The sequence below is a fragment of the Microtus pennsylvanicus genome, chromosome X, assembly GCF_037038515.1.
Source record: "Microtus pennsylvanicus isolate mMicPen1 chromosome X, mMicPen1.hap1, whole genome shotgun sequence".
NCBI lineage: Eukaryota > Metazoa > Chordata > Mammalia > Rodentia > Cricetidae > Microtus > Microtus pennsylvanicus.
This window is the reverse complement of record NC_134601.1, coordinates 129,193,390-129,210,356: the sequence shown is the minus strand read 5'-3', so window position 1 is coordinate 129,210,356 and position 16,967 is coordinate 129,193,390. Positions and strand designations below refer to the sequence as shown.

The 16,967-nt window shown below is 44.3% G+C and overlaps 1 protein-coding gene and 1 pseudogene across 1 annotated transcript in view; one reads left to right on the top strand and one right to left on the bottom strand.

Annotated features, from left to right (window-relative positions):
- Vcf2 (VCP nuclear cofactor family member 2) overlaps positions 1 to 16,967 on the bottom strand; it is a 192,354-nt gene that overhangs the window by 28,611 nt on the left and 146,776 nt on the right. The gene's annotated exons all lie outside the window — the stretch shown is intronic.
- Positions 6,168 to 12,825, top strand: LOC142840756 (ubiquilin-4 pseudogene; annotated as a pseudogene).

The following is a 16,967-nucleotide window of genomic DNA, read 5'->3' as shown; positions in this document are numbered from 1 at the left end:
CTCAGGAAATGCCATGGAAAAGGAGGGTAAAAAGTGTAGAACCAGTGGAGATGGAAGACACCAGCAGAAAATTAAGCAATATATATATGAGCTCGCGGAGACTAGTGAGCCTGCACAAGGCCCAACAGAATCTATACTAGGTCTATTGAATATATGTTACAGATATCCAGAAGGCTTAGTACTTATGTGGAACTTCTGACTGTGAGAACAAGGGGGTCTCTGATCCTTGTGCTTGTTGTCAGGACTGTTCTCATGTTGGACTGCCATGTCCATCTTGGACATAATAAATTTGTCTCTATCCTAGTTTCTTTTGTTGCTTTCTTTTTATTTTTTATAGGCTGATCTTTTCTAATGAGTGACAAAAAAGAGTGGATCTGGTGAGGAGGTAAGGTTGGAAGGAAATGGAAAGAGTAGAGGGATGGATAACCACAATCAGGATATATTATATGAGAAACAATTTTATTTTCCATAAAACAAAAAATTGCATAGATAAGGACATTTAGAGTATTGGACCCTTACTGAATCAAGAAAAAGGAGATTTTAAAAACCCTTATTTCGATATGTGTGTGTGTGTGTGTGTGTGTGTGTGTTTCTGCACGTAAGGGACTGGAGGTGATAAAAACGCATGTGATACACTGGAAGACATGGGTTCTTTGCATTTGAGTGATGCTCCACAAAGTGTTCTGTAATTAATCCCTAGTCCTCTGCCAGAGTGTTACTATGAGAGAGGGGCCTTTTGTTTTTCCCAGCTGCTTGGCTATCATACACCCAAAATAACTAGAAAGAAATATTATTAATTAAATTACTGCTTGGCCCATTAGCTCTAGGCTCTTATTGGCTAACTCTCACATCATGATTTAACCCATTTCTATTAATCTGTTTATCAACATGAGGTTGTGGCTTACGGGGAAAGATTCAGCATGTCTGACCTGACAGCTCCATGGCAGCTCTTGCTCGCATACTCTCTCAATATATCTCTTTAACCCTGGCTTTGTTCTTTTAAGCTATTGGCTGAAAGCAGCTTCTTTTTAACAAATGGCAATACAACGCATTCACAGCATACATCACCTCCCTCATCAGAAGAGGGTGTCAGATTCCCTAAAATTGGAGTTAATGATTGTTTGTGAGCCAATATCTGGGTCCTGGGAACTGATCCCAGGTTCTCTGCTGTAACGCCTGCACCTGCATTACTCTCTCTGTACAGTTTGTGCATCACTGTACCCTGTGAGAGCCAGGAAAGGGCCTGGAGATTGAACAAACAAACAAGAGACCTCGGTCATTTGAAAGGAGATCAGCCAAATGCCATTTATTCAAACTTAGAAAAACCCTTAAATACCTAGATGCTGCACAATGAAATACCCACCATGCAGGTAGGCCTTCAACATGGTTAAATAATTCCATGTAAAACCTGAGAAGGCTTGAAAAAGAATTCTAGACACAAATATAGAGTTTAACACAGCTTTTTGCTGTTTGCTGGCAGCAAACCACAGAGAGATTGTTTTGGCTCAGCAGTCAAAGCAGGAAAACAAAGGCAGTTTTACAATATTGGCTTTCTGTGCTGTGCCGCAAGCACAAACTCTGTCTCTTGCAAGAGACAGAGAATGTGGATGAGGTTTGTGAGCTGATTGCTTGATGGCAACATGGACCAGCAATGTGACTGGAAGTTGGTCAGTGTGCTTGGCTCAGAGACACAAGCAGCTCTGCCATACTGGAATGTGAAGGTCTTGGGTAGGAACTACTGTATTTAACATAATAACAGCACAGCTTATGTTTTTAGAATGGGCAGGCAAACAGATGGTACCGTATTCCCCTTACTAATGGAACAATATAAGTTTTTAAGAAGCACTTAGCATTTTAAGAAGTACTCCAGGACAGTAAAGAATTACAGATTTACAAAAGGAGAGATTCAGACATGAACAAACACGAAATGGGTCACAGTGTTGAATAAATGTACGTAGGCTTGGGAGAGAGAAGAAAAAGAGTATAGAAAGTCATAAAATAAAATTAATGCTTTAGAAAAGAGGTAAAGACTTTAAAGAGACAGAGTAAATTAATAAGAGTAAAAATAAGCCATGGAAAAATGGAAAATTAACAGAGAGTCTGCATTATGTTATTGTATTATTTTTGAATTTTTTGAGTTTGAAGGAGCTAAGTACAGAAAGGTATTTCATTATATGGGCTGCTAAGCTAAACCAGCATATATTATATTATATGGTAGTATATTATAAATGTATTTTGAATTCAGAATTTGGGTCTAAGGATATGGTGCTTTGGAAAAGAAGTTCTTCTTTTGTTTTCACATCAGATGAAAACCTGCGGATTGCTTCCACCCCAATATGGTTTCATGGACTTCCTGAAAGGTTTCCGTGAATACCATCGAAAAATTACTTCTCACAACTGCTGACTGAGATGAATCTGGCACACAGGACACACCATGAAAGACCTGATTAATGGTGCCCCCATACAGTAGAAAGAAGTATGGAGGAAAATAACTGTGCCCATATTCCCAGATATTGTTTACAAATGTTCTTTTACATATAAAGGAGATGTAATATATATATATATATATATATATATATATATATATATTTCAAATTGGTATGGATTTTGGTTTATTGATATAATAAGATTCTCTTATTATATGTATATTTCTACTCTTGATTGAGGTGTTGTGATTGTGTAGTTTATTTAAGATATAAAATGTATAATTAAGAAATATTAATTAATATATAGTCATCTATAATAGTTAAGTTTGTAGTCATGTTAGTTAGATTTTTCCAGATGTGCATAGATATATTTCAGATGGATAGGCATTCTTAATCTCTTTCAAAGAAAGTGACTGAACTGTCTTTGAAATTTCCTGCTTCATGGAAAAGTCTGCTCGATACTATGGGCCTCTAGGCTGAAAATGGATGCCCCAACGATAAAGAAGAACTATGGGTGACTGTCCAGGCAGTGAGATGACTCTGTCATTTCTAGAGTTTGGAAGTTGCTTACAATGCACTTCCTGTTTACTTAGGTAATATTATATCCTTCTGGAGTTTTTGATGGAGTTAAAGAACAGATAGTTTTTATTATAGTGTTCCTTTTTATGATGAGGTAGATATAAATATGGTAACTGTATTTTTTCCTTGATAACTGTGTTGTCATATGCAATTTTACTATGTTAAAGCATTCCTTTTTGTTAAACAGAAACAGGGAAATGGTGTAGGAGTTTATTCTTTTCATGTGTTGCTTTCATTGGGTAATGAATAAAGAAACTGTTTTGTTCCTTAGAGGGCAGGACTTAGGTAACTGGCGAAGACAGAACTGAATGCTGGGAAGAAAGGTAGAGAGAGAGCCACCATGGAGCCACCAGAGAAAGACATACTGAATATTTCCTGGTAGGCCACAAACTCGTGGTGATATGTAGTTTAATAGAAATGAGTTAAATCAAGATATGAGAGTTAGCCAATAAGAAGCTAGAGATAATGGGCCAAGAAGTGTTTTAATTAATAAAATTTCTGCGTGGTTATTTCAGATGTAAGCTAGTTGGGCAACCAGGACAAACAAGTGGGCCTCTCCCCTTCAACAGAAGAGTGGTACATGCTGCTGCCAAGTGCCAGGCCATCTGCATTTTGCTATGCTCACACAACTTCCTGGGCACCTTTTGGGTTTCTTCACAGTTACACAAGCCACACTGTACATCCTCAGAATTAGCCTGAAAACAAGTGGGATGAGTTCTGTGAATGGAAAATATGGAATGCTGAAGGAATCATGATTGTGAAATCAGGCTCAGTATGAGTTTGAAAGGCTTTGGACCACAAATGTGCAACCTGCTGAACAAATATTCACATCCTGTCAAGGAGTCATTTCTCCATTCTCTTCTACTTCATTGTCCAGATGTCACCCAGGGTACATTCTCTCAACCACAGTGCTAGAGCCTGGGCCAGTCGTAGTATGTCTCTCACCAGCCCAGGTGCATGCAAAAGCAAGAAAATGGATCCTTCCTCATATGTGCAGCAAACACTCAGGATGCTGTAGACATCTTCCTGTATTTTCTTAAAATCCACATTGAGCTCTGAGAATGCACTGGGGAAGATGGAGAGATCCTAGCATGGATGCTTTTCAGAATAGGTCAGTCACAGCATCCTGAACCGGGACTGTGCCAAGAACCCATTTAGGCACCCAGCAAAGGTAAGGCTGTATTCATGGGGGGATTTACTTATGCCCTGAGTTCTGCAGGTTTCTCAGCAAGTTTGTGAAGGAAGGAGTTCATCATTGTAAAAACAGGGAGCACTGAATGAACTTTGTTTAAAGGAAGGTGAGAAAGAGGAAGGATCCCAGGGACAGAAGGACAAAAGACTTGTTGGGGAAGAGGTAGGTCTGAGAAAGAAGGTGAGCATGGAATCATGAGGGCACAATGAATGTGTCTTCATGGATGCCTTCTGGGGCTACGTCTAGGAAAAAGGATTTTATTGCTGTGAAGATACAGGATGACCATGGCAAACATTACAAAAGAAAACAGTTGCTTTGAGCAGGATTACATGTCAGAGGTTTAGTCCATTATTGTGAGGAAGAGGTAATTAGTGAGCCACTAGGTCTATCTTGAGCTTCTCCGATCTCAAAGCCCACCACCAAGTGAAATGCTTCTTCAACAAGGCCACACATACTTCAAAAATGCCACACCTCCAAAAATGCCACTCTCTATGAGTCTATGAGAACATTCAGACCACCACAGTAGTTACAGAACCCATAGATAAGTCTTACACATGGCTGTTTCCTCTCAATCAACAAGGTAGACATGGAGAATGGAGACAGGGCTGGGTGTGGTAGATCTCACCTATAATCCCAGCATACAAGACATGGAGGCAGAGAAATTTCTGAATTTTCTTTCACTCTGGTCTACTTATGAATTCTGGGACAGCCATAACTACACTGTTTAGCTCAAAACAAAAACAAAACATAATGGAAACTGAAGGCAGAATGTCTGGGTTCCCCTACACAACCAACTAAATTTCACACCCTTTAAGCTTGTTCTGACTTCACTTCTCTCAGAGCTTGATATTCACATTTGGTCCCATGTACACTGTGATGGTTGCCACATGAAGTGTGCTCCTGTAGGTTTGACTAGCTCAGACTTATGAATGGGGCAGGATTTGGCCCATGGTGCTGATCAGGCAGATGAAATGCTACAGCTCAGGGGCATTCACCATGTTCTTGATCCATTCCTTGACAGGCAACTGCACGGTGCCTCTTCATCCCAGTCTTCACTTCCACCTAAGTCAGTTAACTATGGGAATGGCAGCCCATTTATCTTTTCCTGTTTTATCTGGATTTGGGGACACGCCTTCAGCAGGCATTATAATTCTCAAGCTCCATGTTGGGATTCTGCTTGGAATCCATTGTTCAGGCTTTTAAGGTCAAATCTCAGGGCACATCTGTTAGTGATTTTACATGGAATGCAGCTATGCACACTGAAGACAATATTTACATGCATATTTCATGTGTATTTATATATGTACATGTGCACATATGTATTTATATATAGTATAACTCACTTAGAATTACATTATCCAAGTAAATATGTGGTGTGTGAAATGTCACAATTCCCTCTGTCCTGTACCCTACAAATAGATAGATGACAGATAGATAGATAGATAGATAGATAGATAGATAGATAGATAGATAGATAGATAGATATGAGAGATTAGATAGATAGATAGATGACAGATAGATAGATAGATAGATAGATAGATAGATAGATAGATAGATAGATAGATAGATAGACAGACAGACAAGACAGGTGCTGTATGCAGTCTTGAGAATTTCATGGGTTCTAAGCGATGTTACATTTCACTGCTTGTGTGAATGTACCCAGCACATGCAACATTAACAGGATGGCTGATACAGAAATCATAGCATCTGTCTAATGGTTAAAGGGTCCCACAGGAGTTCACAGCCCCTTCTCCTTGTTACCACCAGAAGGAGAGGGACTGCCCCATCTGCACACCCTCACTGAAAATCCAACGGTCCCTGTAGCTTGTGGCCAGAGCCTGTGTCCTTGTCCTCCTTGTCTTTGCATCTCACAAACAGGCTCAGACCCCTTCAGGAAGCTGCTAATGTTGAGAAGGCTCTGAAATACGGAGCATACTCCTCCACACTCTGGCTTTAGGGCTGCATCCTGTAGAATGAGGCTGTTCACGTGACAGTCTCCCTCTGCCTGGCTCTTTCTCTCTCTCTCCAGGTAACCTAGGCAACCACACACTCCATCCTGTCAGAAAAATCCCTTTTTCTCGCAGGCTATTGATTTCCTCTGGCACAGTGGTTTCAGGAAGAGATTTAAAAACTACACCTCTCGCGGGCTGGCAGGCGGCCGGGCGGCAGCATGACGGAGCCAAGCGGAGCTGAGATGAGGCCCCAGATTCGGGTCACCGTCAAGACCCCCAAGAACAAGGAGGAGATCGTGATCTGCGATCGAGCCTCGGTCAAGGAGTTCAAGGAGGAAATCTCCCGGAGGTTTAAGGCTCAGCAGGATCAGCTGGTCCTGTTTTTCGCAGGCAAGATCCTCAAGGATGGAGACACACTGAATCAGCATGGGATCAAGGATGGGCTCACGGTCCATTTAGTCATCAAGACCCCTCAGAAAGCTCAAGATCCGGTGGCCACTCCTGCTTCTTCCCCATCCACTCCCGACTCTGCCTCTGCACCCTCCACCACACCTGCCTCCCCTGCTGCCCCCGCCCAGCCCTGCGGCTCTGGCAATGCCACTTCAGATTCTGGCAATGGAGGAGGACCCTCTCCGGTGGCTGCAGAGGGGCCCCCAAGTGCCACTGCATCGATTCTCTCTGGCTTTGGGGGCATCCTTGGCCTAGGCAGTCTGGGCCTGGGTTCTGCCAACTTCATGGAGCTACAGCAACAGATGCAGAGACAGCTCATGTCCAACCCTGAGATGCTGACACAGATCATGGAGAACCCCTTGGTACAGGATATGATGTCAAACCCTGACCTGATGCGCCACATGATCATGGCTAACCCCCAGATGCAACAGCTGATGGAGAGGAACCCTGAGATCAGCCACATGCTCAACAACCCCGAGCTCATGAGACAGACAATGGAGCTTGCTCGGAACCCAGCTATGATGCAAGAAATGATGCGGAACCAGGACCAGGCCCTCAGCAACTTGGAAAGCGTTCCTGGAGGATATAATGCCCTCCGCCGCATGTACACCGACTTCCAGGAGCCCATGCTCACAGCTGCTCGGGAACAGTTTGGCAACAATCCCTTCTCTTCCCTGGCCGGGAACTCCAACAGCACTTCTTCCCAGCCTCTTCGGACTGAGAATCGAGAGCCCCTCCCTAACCCCTGGAGCCCCTCGCCCCCCACCTCCCAGGCCTCCGGGTCCGGTGGGGAGGGCACCGGAGGATCGGGGACCAGCCAGGTGCACCCGACAGTCTCGAACCCTCTTGGGATCAATGCAGCTGGCCTGGGGTCAGGGGTGTTCAACAGCCCAGAAATGCAGGCGCTTCTCCAGCAGATCTCTGAAAACCCCCAGCTGATGCAGAATGTGATCTCAGCTCCTTACATGCGCAGCATGATGCAGACACTCGCCCAGGACCCTGACTTTGCTGCTCAGATAATGGTGAATGTCCCGCTGTTTGCGAGGAATCCACAGCTTCAGGAGCAGCTCCGCCTGCAGCTCCCTGTGTTCCTGCAGCAGATGCAGAACTCAGAGTCGCTCTCCACCTTCACCAATCCCCGGGCCACTCAGGCCTTGCTGCAGATCCAGCAGGGCCTGCAGATACTACAAACTGAAGTCCCTGGGCTGGTACCAAGCCTTGGCTCCTTTGGGACATCCCGGATCCCTGTACCCCTGGCAGGCAACTCTGGGTCTGCAGCTGCGGCCCCAGCGCCCTCCCCAGGCCTACCAGGCACGCCTCCTCCCACGGCAGGTTCCAGTGCCCAGCAGCAGACGATCCAGCTTCCGGCTGGAAGTGGAAATTCACAGGTGCCGATGCCAGAAGTGAGATTTCAGCAGCAGCTGGAGCAGCTCAATTCCATGGGCTTTGTCAACCGTGAAGCTAACCTACAGGCCCTGATCGCCACAGGCGGGGACATCAATGCCGCTATTAAGAGACTCCTGGGGTTCCAGCTCTCCTGATCCCTTGGCCCTTGCCTCCTGCCTTCCCCAGCTCTCAGTGCCAGCCTTTGGCTCCTCTGTCAAACCCTACCTTCTGTAGCCTTCTTTGACCTCTACAAACAACAGGGTGAATCTGGAGGCCTGGGCCCAGCCCCATAGCTCTGTTCAAGTGTTTTGATTTTGTTGCTGTCTTATGAAATCCTTCCTCCTGGACCTCCGAGCAGAACTATTTAGCTTGCACAGTTGGGTCATTTGGCCCTACCTCCTTGCCCACAGTACTTTGGCAATGTGCAGTCTTCTCCCAGGGTCTGAGAGAGGACCCCCCTGGCTCCCCAGAGTCTTCTGTAGGCACCACTACGATGGAAGAAGGTCATTGGCTAATAAAGAAACTGCCTTTGCCCATCTGCTAGGGCAGAATTTAAATAGGCAGAGTAAACAGAACAGAATGCTGGGAAGAAGAGGAAGTGAGCTCAGAAATCATGCAGCTCCTCTCAAAGCCAGACCCGATGAAGCAAGCCGCCAAGTCAGACATGCTGAATCTTTCCCGGTAAGTGCACCTAGTGGTGCTACACAGATTATTAGAAATGGGCTAAATTAATACATGAGAATTAGCCTAGAAGAGGCTAGATATAATGGGCCAGGCAGTGTTTAAAAGAATACAGTTTGTGTGTTATTTTGGGTCATAAGCTAACCAGGCAGGCAGGAGCCGGGCTGTGAAAAGAGGCCCACAGCTCTCTCAAAAGAATGGCACCCAATGTGGATAACTTAGTCCACAGAAAGCCTGAGAAAGCTTGGGAAAGAATAGAGTAAAGCATGTTTTCTTGGTAGCAGCAATTTCTCGGGTCTGCTCTGCTTGCTAGAGGCAAGCAAGGGCTCTCATCTAAGAGAGGCTTCCTGACTCAGCTTTTTTTTTCTTTTTTTTTCTGACTCAGCTTTAGCTGCAAAACCCTGCAGCTCATTAAGAGGTCCTGCCATGAAACACTTAAATGGTATTGATAAAAGCTGACTGCATGCTTATTTGTTTTCAGCCATAGCAGGAAAAAAGTTGTGCTGTTTTATTTTAAATGCTGGCTTTCTGGTCTGTCCTGCCAGGGCAAACTCTGACTCTTTCAGGCAATCAGTCCGAATGAGTGTGATCTGTGAGCAGAATGCTGCAACTCGCTTGCTAGCAGGGACTTTAAAACACCACAGAGTTGTGGCGATAAAAATGGCTCCAGCAGTACCTCTGCCATGAGGCTGGAAAGTTAAGGAATGGGCTGGATCTAGCCAGCAAAGCCACGGCTTTAGTCCTACCCATATTGGTCAGTAATTTAAAGGCTCGTGTGGTCAGAATGAGAGAGAGAGAGAGATACAGTAAAGAGAGATTCAAAAACAAAACAAAAAACTTTTAAGTGATTTACAGTGTGTTAAAAATATATGCAGGCTAAAAGTTAAAGTTCTTAACGTAAAAAACAAAAAAAAAAAAGAAAGAGAGTAGTTGGGTGTGTTAGTACACACCTTTAATCCCAACACTTGGGAGGCAGAGGGAGATAGACCTCTGTGACTTAAAGGTGTGGTAGCACATGCCTTTAATCCCAATGCCTGGGAGGCAGAGACAGAGGGATCTCTGAGAGTTCAAGGACAGCCTGGTCTACAGAGTTATTCCAGGACAAAGATATACAGAGAATATAAAATAAAAGTAAAAATAAATGAAATAGAGGTTAAAACAAAGCTGCACAAAGATGGAAAATACACAGAGAATCTTGATACTGTATGCTATTATGCTCTCTTTGAATTGTTTGAATGCTGAGGAAGGAGCAACAGCTGCTAAAAGATATTTGTTTATAAATGCTGCTGAACTAATCCAACATAGATAATTTGAAAATACCTTGACTTTGGAATTTGGATCTAAGGACATGATGTTTTGGAAAGGAGTGTCTTCTTTTGTTTTCACAGAGGATGAGACCCTGTGGATTTCTTCTATTCCAATATGGTATGATGGAACACGCCCTCCTGAAGGGTTGCTGTGAACACCTTTAAAAAATTACTTCACTTGACTGCTGACTGAGATGAATCTAGCACACAGGTTATCCCATAAAAAAACTAAATAACAGCGCCCCCATTCAGCAGGAAGAAGTTTGGAGAGAAATAACTGTGCCCATATTCCCAAATATTGTTTATAAATGTTCTTTTACATTTAAAGGGGGATATGGTATGGATATGAATAATTTTCACTTGTATAAATTTTCCCTTATTGATAGAAATTTAAGGTCAATTTTATTATATGTATGTGTATTTTTGATCTTGATTAAGGTATTTTGATTGTGTAGTTCATTTAAAAATGTAATGTATAATTAGGAAATATAGGTTGTTAACGGATAATCATTGATAATAGTTAGGCTTGTAGTCCTGTTAGATTTTCTAGATATATAGAGATATATTTCAGTTAGATAGACATTCTTCATATCTTTCAAAGACTGTAGAATATGGCATTTAATCTTTTAATAACTTAGGGTTTTCATGACAATGAGAAACGTCTGCTCCTGGCAGCACCAATCTACTTCAAAAGGAAGATGGGCATCGAAGAGGCTCCTTATGGAGTTTGATAGCCATTTGGGCAAGAAACTGCTCTTGCCTGGATTATTGCATAAACTGGACATGGAGAACCTGCAGAGAGAGGACTGCTGAACTTGCCTGAAGGTGAGATGATCTTTCAGCGTTCCTGATTCATGAAAGAGTCTGTGAGACATTCTGCAGGACACAGCAGATAGTGACTGAACTGCCTTTGAAATTTCCTGCTTCATGGAAATGTCTGCTGGATACTATGGGCCTGTAGGCTGAAGATGGATGCCCCAATGGTGCAGAGGGACTTTGGGTGACTGTCCAGTCAGTGAGATGTCTCTGTGATTTCTAGAGTATTGTAAGTTGTTTACTTCTCATTTACTTAGGTAATATTATATCCTTCTGGAGTCTTTGATGGAGTTAAAGAATATATAAATAGTTATAGTTTTCCTTAGTTATGATAAAAGATAAAGTAGATGTAAATATTGTAACTGTAATTCTTACTTGATAACTATTCTGTTATATGTAATTTTGCTATGTTAAAGTTAAAGCCTTTCCTTTTTGTTTAAAAAGAAAAAGAAGAAATGATGGAGGAAGGTCATTGGCTAATAAACTGCCTTGGCCCATCTGATAGGGCAGAATTTAGATAGGCAGAGTAAACAGAACAGAATGCTGGGAAGAAGAGGAAGTGAGTTCAGAAATCATGCAGTTCCTCTCAGAGCCAGACGTGATGAAGCAAGCCGCCAGGTCAGACATGCTGAATCTTTCCAGGTAAGCGCACCTAGTACACAGATTATTAGAAATGGGCTAAATTAATACATGAGAATTAGCCTAGAAGAGGCTAGATATAATGGGCCAGGCAGTGATTAAAAGAATACAGTTTGTGTGTTATTTTGGGTCATAAGCTAGCCAGGCAGCCGGGAGCCGGGCTGTGGAAAGAGGACCACAGCTCCCTCAACACCACTAGGCTATAGCTTGCCCTACATTTGCTCTAGCTCTCCTCCTCTCCTCCTGCACCTCAGCCCAGCCAGGGTGTGGATTTTACTCTCTGGAGAGGAGCTGACGAACTGCTGTAGTTTTTTTTCTCTACACCTCTTGCACATTCACCCAGCATTTTCTCATGGGCTCCTTTGGGACTCTCAGGCAGGGAGAAAGATTCCTGTCCTCTTGCCCAAAGGGAGCCATGAGCCACCACTCTGGGCAGGATTACCAATAACAGACAAGACCAGCAGAGGCTGATGCTGAGGAGTTCCTGGAGACAGGGACTTGGGGAGACAGCCTGAGCTGGAGGCTGGGAAGTTCAGATTGAGAGTTGGGGTCTAGAAACACCAATAGATTTCAAGTTGGAGAACCAGACCCAGGCCTGACAGGAGAGAAAGGGACTGATGGAATTTGAATTGAAGAGCTCAACAGAGCTGAGCAGTGTGGCCCACAAGGAGCCAGGTTGGTTCTATTGTCTCTGACATATGTGTTTATGCACACACACGTTTCCATGTGCCCAGGACCTACCTACATCCTCAGGCTCCAGTACTTCTAGCCCCACTCCTAGAAGATATGGGGATTGGATCTTTCTTAGCTGTGTGAAGAATCTGTATCTGTGCATACATGTGTGTTCAACCAGGTTGAGGAAAATGTGTTCTTTGTTGGTTTCTGGTTCACAGCTTTGTCAACAGAGATGAGGGGATAACAAGGGCCAGCCTACTGGAGAAATACAGCATTGGGAGAGCTGAATCTCCTGGGTTCCTGGGTGTTTCTCCTAAAGACAGTGGCTCTGACTGAGACCCTTGACACTATTACTCTTTTGCTGGTAAAAAAAATAGTGAGGTTTCTCTTCCAGAGCTTGTGCTTTCCAATTCCCTGCTGTTTCCCTCTAGGCCAGAAAGTTCTATCTGAGGAAGGGATGGGAATGATGATGGAACTCGGCTTAGCTCAGCTGGAGTACTGAGAAGGCTCTCAGCACGTTCTCTCTGCCTTGTGGTTTAGCTAATTGGAGGAGCTCTGGCTGAGAGGTAAAGAAGGAAAGGAATTCTGCTCCATTTGGGGAAGGGTGCCAGCAGTTCAGACATGCCTGCCCTTTTGCTCTCTTACTCCCATCACCTGCAATGAACTTGTAAATAAATATTTGTTGTGAGCGTAAAAAAATAAAATAAAAAATTAAAACTACACCTCTGCCACCATCTCCTGTCCAGAGTACTCACAGGGCCTCAAGATGAGTCATGACATTTGAGAACATGTCTCGCCAACATGTCACAATTCCCTCTGTTCTGTGCAATAGGAGATAGATAGATAGACAGACAGATAGATAGATAGATAGATAGATAGATAGATAGATAGATAGATAGATAAGACATGTGCTGTACACAGTGAGAATTCCATGGATTCTAAGCAATGTTCCATTTCACCACATCTGTGAATGTACCCAGCACATGCAACATTAACAGGACGGCTGATACAGAAATCATAGCATCTGTCTCATGGTTAAAGGGTCCCACAGGTGTTCACAGAACCTTCTCCTTGTTACCACCAGAAGGAGAGGGACTGCCCCATCTGCACACCCTCACTGAAAATCCAACAGTCCCTGTAGCTTGTGGCCAGAGCCTGTGTCCTTGTCCTCCTTGTCTTTGCATCTCACAAACAGGCTCAGACCCCTTCAGGAAGCTGCTAATGTTGAGAAGGCTCTGAAATACTGAGCATACTCCTCCACACTCTGGCTTTAGGGCTGCATCCTGTAGAATGAGGCAGCTCATGTGACAATCTCCCTCTGCCCTGGCTCTTTCTCTCTCACCAGGTAACCTAGGCAACCACACACTCCATCCTGTCAGAAAAATCTCTTTTTCTCGCAGGTTATTGATTTCCTCTGGCACAGTGGTTTCAGGATGAGATTTAAAAACACCTCTGCCACCACCTCCTGTCCAGAGTCCTCACAGGGCCTCAAGCTGAGTCATGACATTTGAAAACATGTCCCCCAACCTCTCTTGAGAGAAAATGAGAATGGTGGGGTGGGGAAAATGTCTGTCTATTTCACAAGGGCTGGGAGAGGGTGGCACGACACAGACCTAGAGGTAAATCATGTTGCATTGATGAAAGGTATTCCAATCACATCACCATGACAACTGCAATCAAGGCATAATTGGAGTCTCTCTTTTAGCACCAGCCTTTAAAACATGCGTGAGGGTGTGACAGCAGAAGCACCACACACCTAAGATGCTCGAAAGTGCTCATGAAGATGCTGCCTGCTGCCTTGTGAGTGTAAGAAACACATCCTGATCTGATCATCCAGGAAAGTGCTCACCAGAGAGGGTGAGGTAGGCAGGGGGAGCACACTGTGGTTCGGGGCGCCATTACTCGGGAAAGGGCTAGTATTATGTGAGGTAGAATGCAATTAAAAGTTTATGGCTCCGGGCTGGGGAGGCAAGGGGCTGGTAAAGTGTCTGGCGCAAGGGCAAGAACTTCTGAGGTTGGATCCCTGAGCACTCACTCAAAAGGTAGCCTGGCGGGGCACTCCCACAATCCTAGAGCTGATAGACAGAGAGAAGAGGATTCCTGGGGCTGGCTATCTACCTGATCGAGACACACTGGTGAGTTCTAGGATCCTACAATACAACTGTCTCAGAACACAGGATGGAGAGCAATAGAGTAACACGCCCAGAGCCAACCTCGGACCTCCACCCACACAGGCATGAGGGCCCACAGTCACACACACGCACAGACACTCAGTCATCCAGTGCACACATATATTGTATGAAGGAGATCAAGGCGATGAGTCAGTAGTCATGGTCAAATGAGGGTACCAGCAGGACTCGAATAACTGAAATCAAAGTAAAGGGTCCCCACAAAAGACCTCCTCTAGGGGAAGCAAGGATCATGGGTGCCGACTCCAGTGACCACTTAGATGACACTGAGAGTCCTTTGCCAAGAACACAGTGTTGTTATCCATATAGGGCATGAACTTTTACAGGGTATGGGGCAGTGGGGCTGGCAGCTGAGCCTGGGCCCTCTTGTCAGAAGGTCCTGTATCCAGCATGCCAAGAGAGTTACAGCACATCCTGTAGTTGGTTGAAGTGAGTCACTGGAATCTCCAGGGAGGTGGATCTTAGGGCGAATGGTTCAATGACCCCCATCTTGCTCTGTCACTGACTTTGAAACTTTACCATTGTGTATTCTAAAAAGCAGCATATGCTGATGCTGGATGCAGAGGGGATAACAGGAAGACCTACAGGTAGGTGAGGAATCAGGGAGGGGTAAATGTGACCAGAAGAAAACACAGCACTTACTACAGGAGATGCACTGTGGAAAAGGAAAAACATGACCATTGCTGTGCCAAAGGGAGAAATCATTGAAAAGAAAGCAGGCAAACTGAACTATAATGACAATTTGGGTCATCACCTAGTCAGTCGGGGAACTGAGAAGATGTGTTACAAAACCCAGAATGTGAAGAAAAAAAAAACAAGTGGCCTCCTGAGTTAGGGTGGAGACCACTACACAGTTTCTTTACCTCTCAAAGTCTCAGACAAAACCACATGGTGACATCCCGGTCCACATTAACAACAGGAGGCAGGTGATCATAGAAGAGAACATGTTTACACATTTGGAACAGAGCATTTCAAACTGTCCAGTACAAGCAGAACAGGACGCCACAGACTTGAGTAGAGCAAATCAGTTCAATGTCAGGCAAGTGAAAATACCTAGTACACCCTGACACATCCCTCTGATCAGACAGTTACACGTGCACTGTCCAGGGACTGCAGGTCACAGGGCATGTGAGAAGGAAGGACAAACAGTAAAGCAAGTGACACATCTCAAAGATTCTCTCCTTGTTTCCCAGTACACAGCAGGCTCTGCCTCTCATGGTTAAATGGCCAGGAACAAGTTTTACCCTGCCAGGATGCCTTTGCCCTCAAAACTGCCAGGGCACCCCATAATGGCTGGTAGGGATGTGTTTTCAGGCCTCCAATAGCTTCCTCTACCATTCCAAAGCTACACACTGGCTGCTGCAGAGTGGTTGCTAGGCAGCAGCCTGGAGCAATGAGCAACATCCTCATTTGAATAAGGCCACATTCACCCCACCCACCTGTGTGGCATACAGGCAGCTGAAAGGCTGGTCCTCTGATCACTTCAACAAGGGGTACATTCTGCCCTCCCAGATGTTCCCTTGGATCATCAGAGGCTTTTAGCAACTAAGAAAAACAGAATGTACAGACTCCCAACAATAAGCTGATAACTAATAAACACATAGAAACTTGCGACTGCTGGATCTTGACCACTAACAACAAACTTGAGGGCAAAGTGGCCTCCCCAGCTTTCAGTCTATAACATGAGCATACACAAGCCATAGATATTTATAATGGCATTACTAGAAAATTCATGAAGTCAGTTCTCACACACATTCACCAATGATCACCAAATCTGCTGATAACAATATTGATCAACAATGTCCAGCACTATTACAATTCCACCCAGACACTCCTGCAGTATAGTCCATACTGACTCCCGAGCCTGCCCATGTCGACCCCAGCATGCATAGTTGAGCTTCTTGTCTCTTTCTCTCTTAATCTACATGAAACTATGCCTTTCCTGAACTGCCAGGGTATCCTTCAATTATGTATTAATCAGATGAAGAGACAGGGTGTGCAGCGGGGGTGTGATATCTATTAGGATGCACACATTTTTTTTCTTCAGTAAGAGATACTCACAGGGACCTTACATGTACTTTACAATCTGAGCTGTGAAAACATATGGATCTTTATTTTTCCAGGATAGCAACATATTTGGAGGGGTATGTGAACAACTATGAATCATTTATTTATGGTTAGTTAAATTATTTGAAAGAGAGCAGTTATTATAGTAAAAAATAACTATTTGTATGGTGTTGATGTTGATGCATAGTCAAATGATGATCTGTCTCAAGATCACATCACACAGGAGCCAAACCTACCCAGGTCAAGATTCCCAAGAAGGTAACAACCTTTGCATTTTCAATCACAGAAGGACTAGAAATCCTCTGGGGTAATGTGGAGCACAGGGGTTGTGTCTGGATAATATTCCAGTACAAGGACAGTGTGGTTGAGGAATTTGAAGTGGGGGGCAGGGTGTTACAATATCAGTCTAAAGTGATAGCCACTCATACTGATCCATAAAGCAGACATTGTGGGACAAGGTCAAGGGTTTGGGCGATTAACTTTATAGCAGTGGCTAGGTCGCTGTGGCTGCAGAGAGCTCGCCAGTTCCCTCACTAGATCCCTGCACTTGCACTGATACTTTGTACGAGTCATCACAATTGGGTTAAAAAAATATAACATGGAGACCC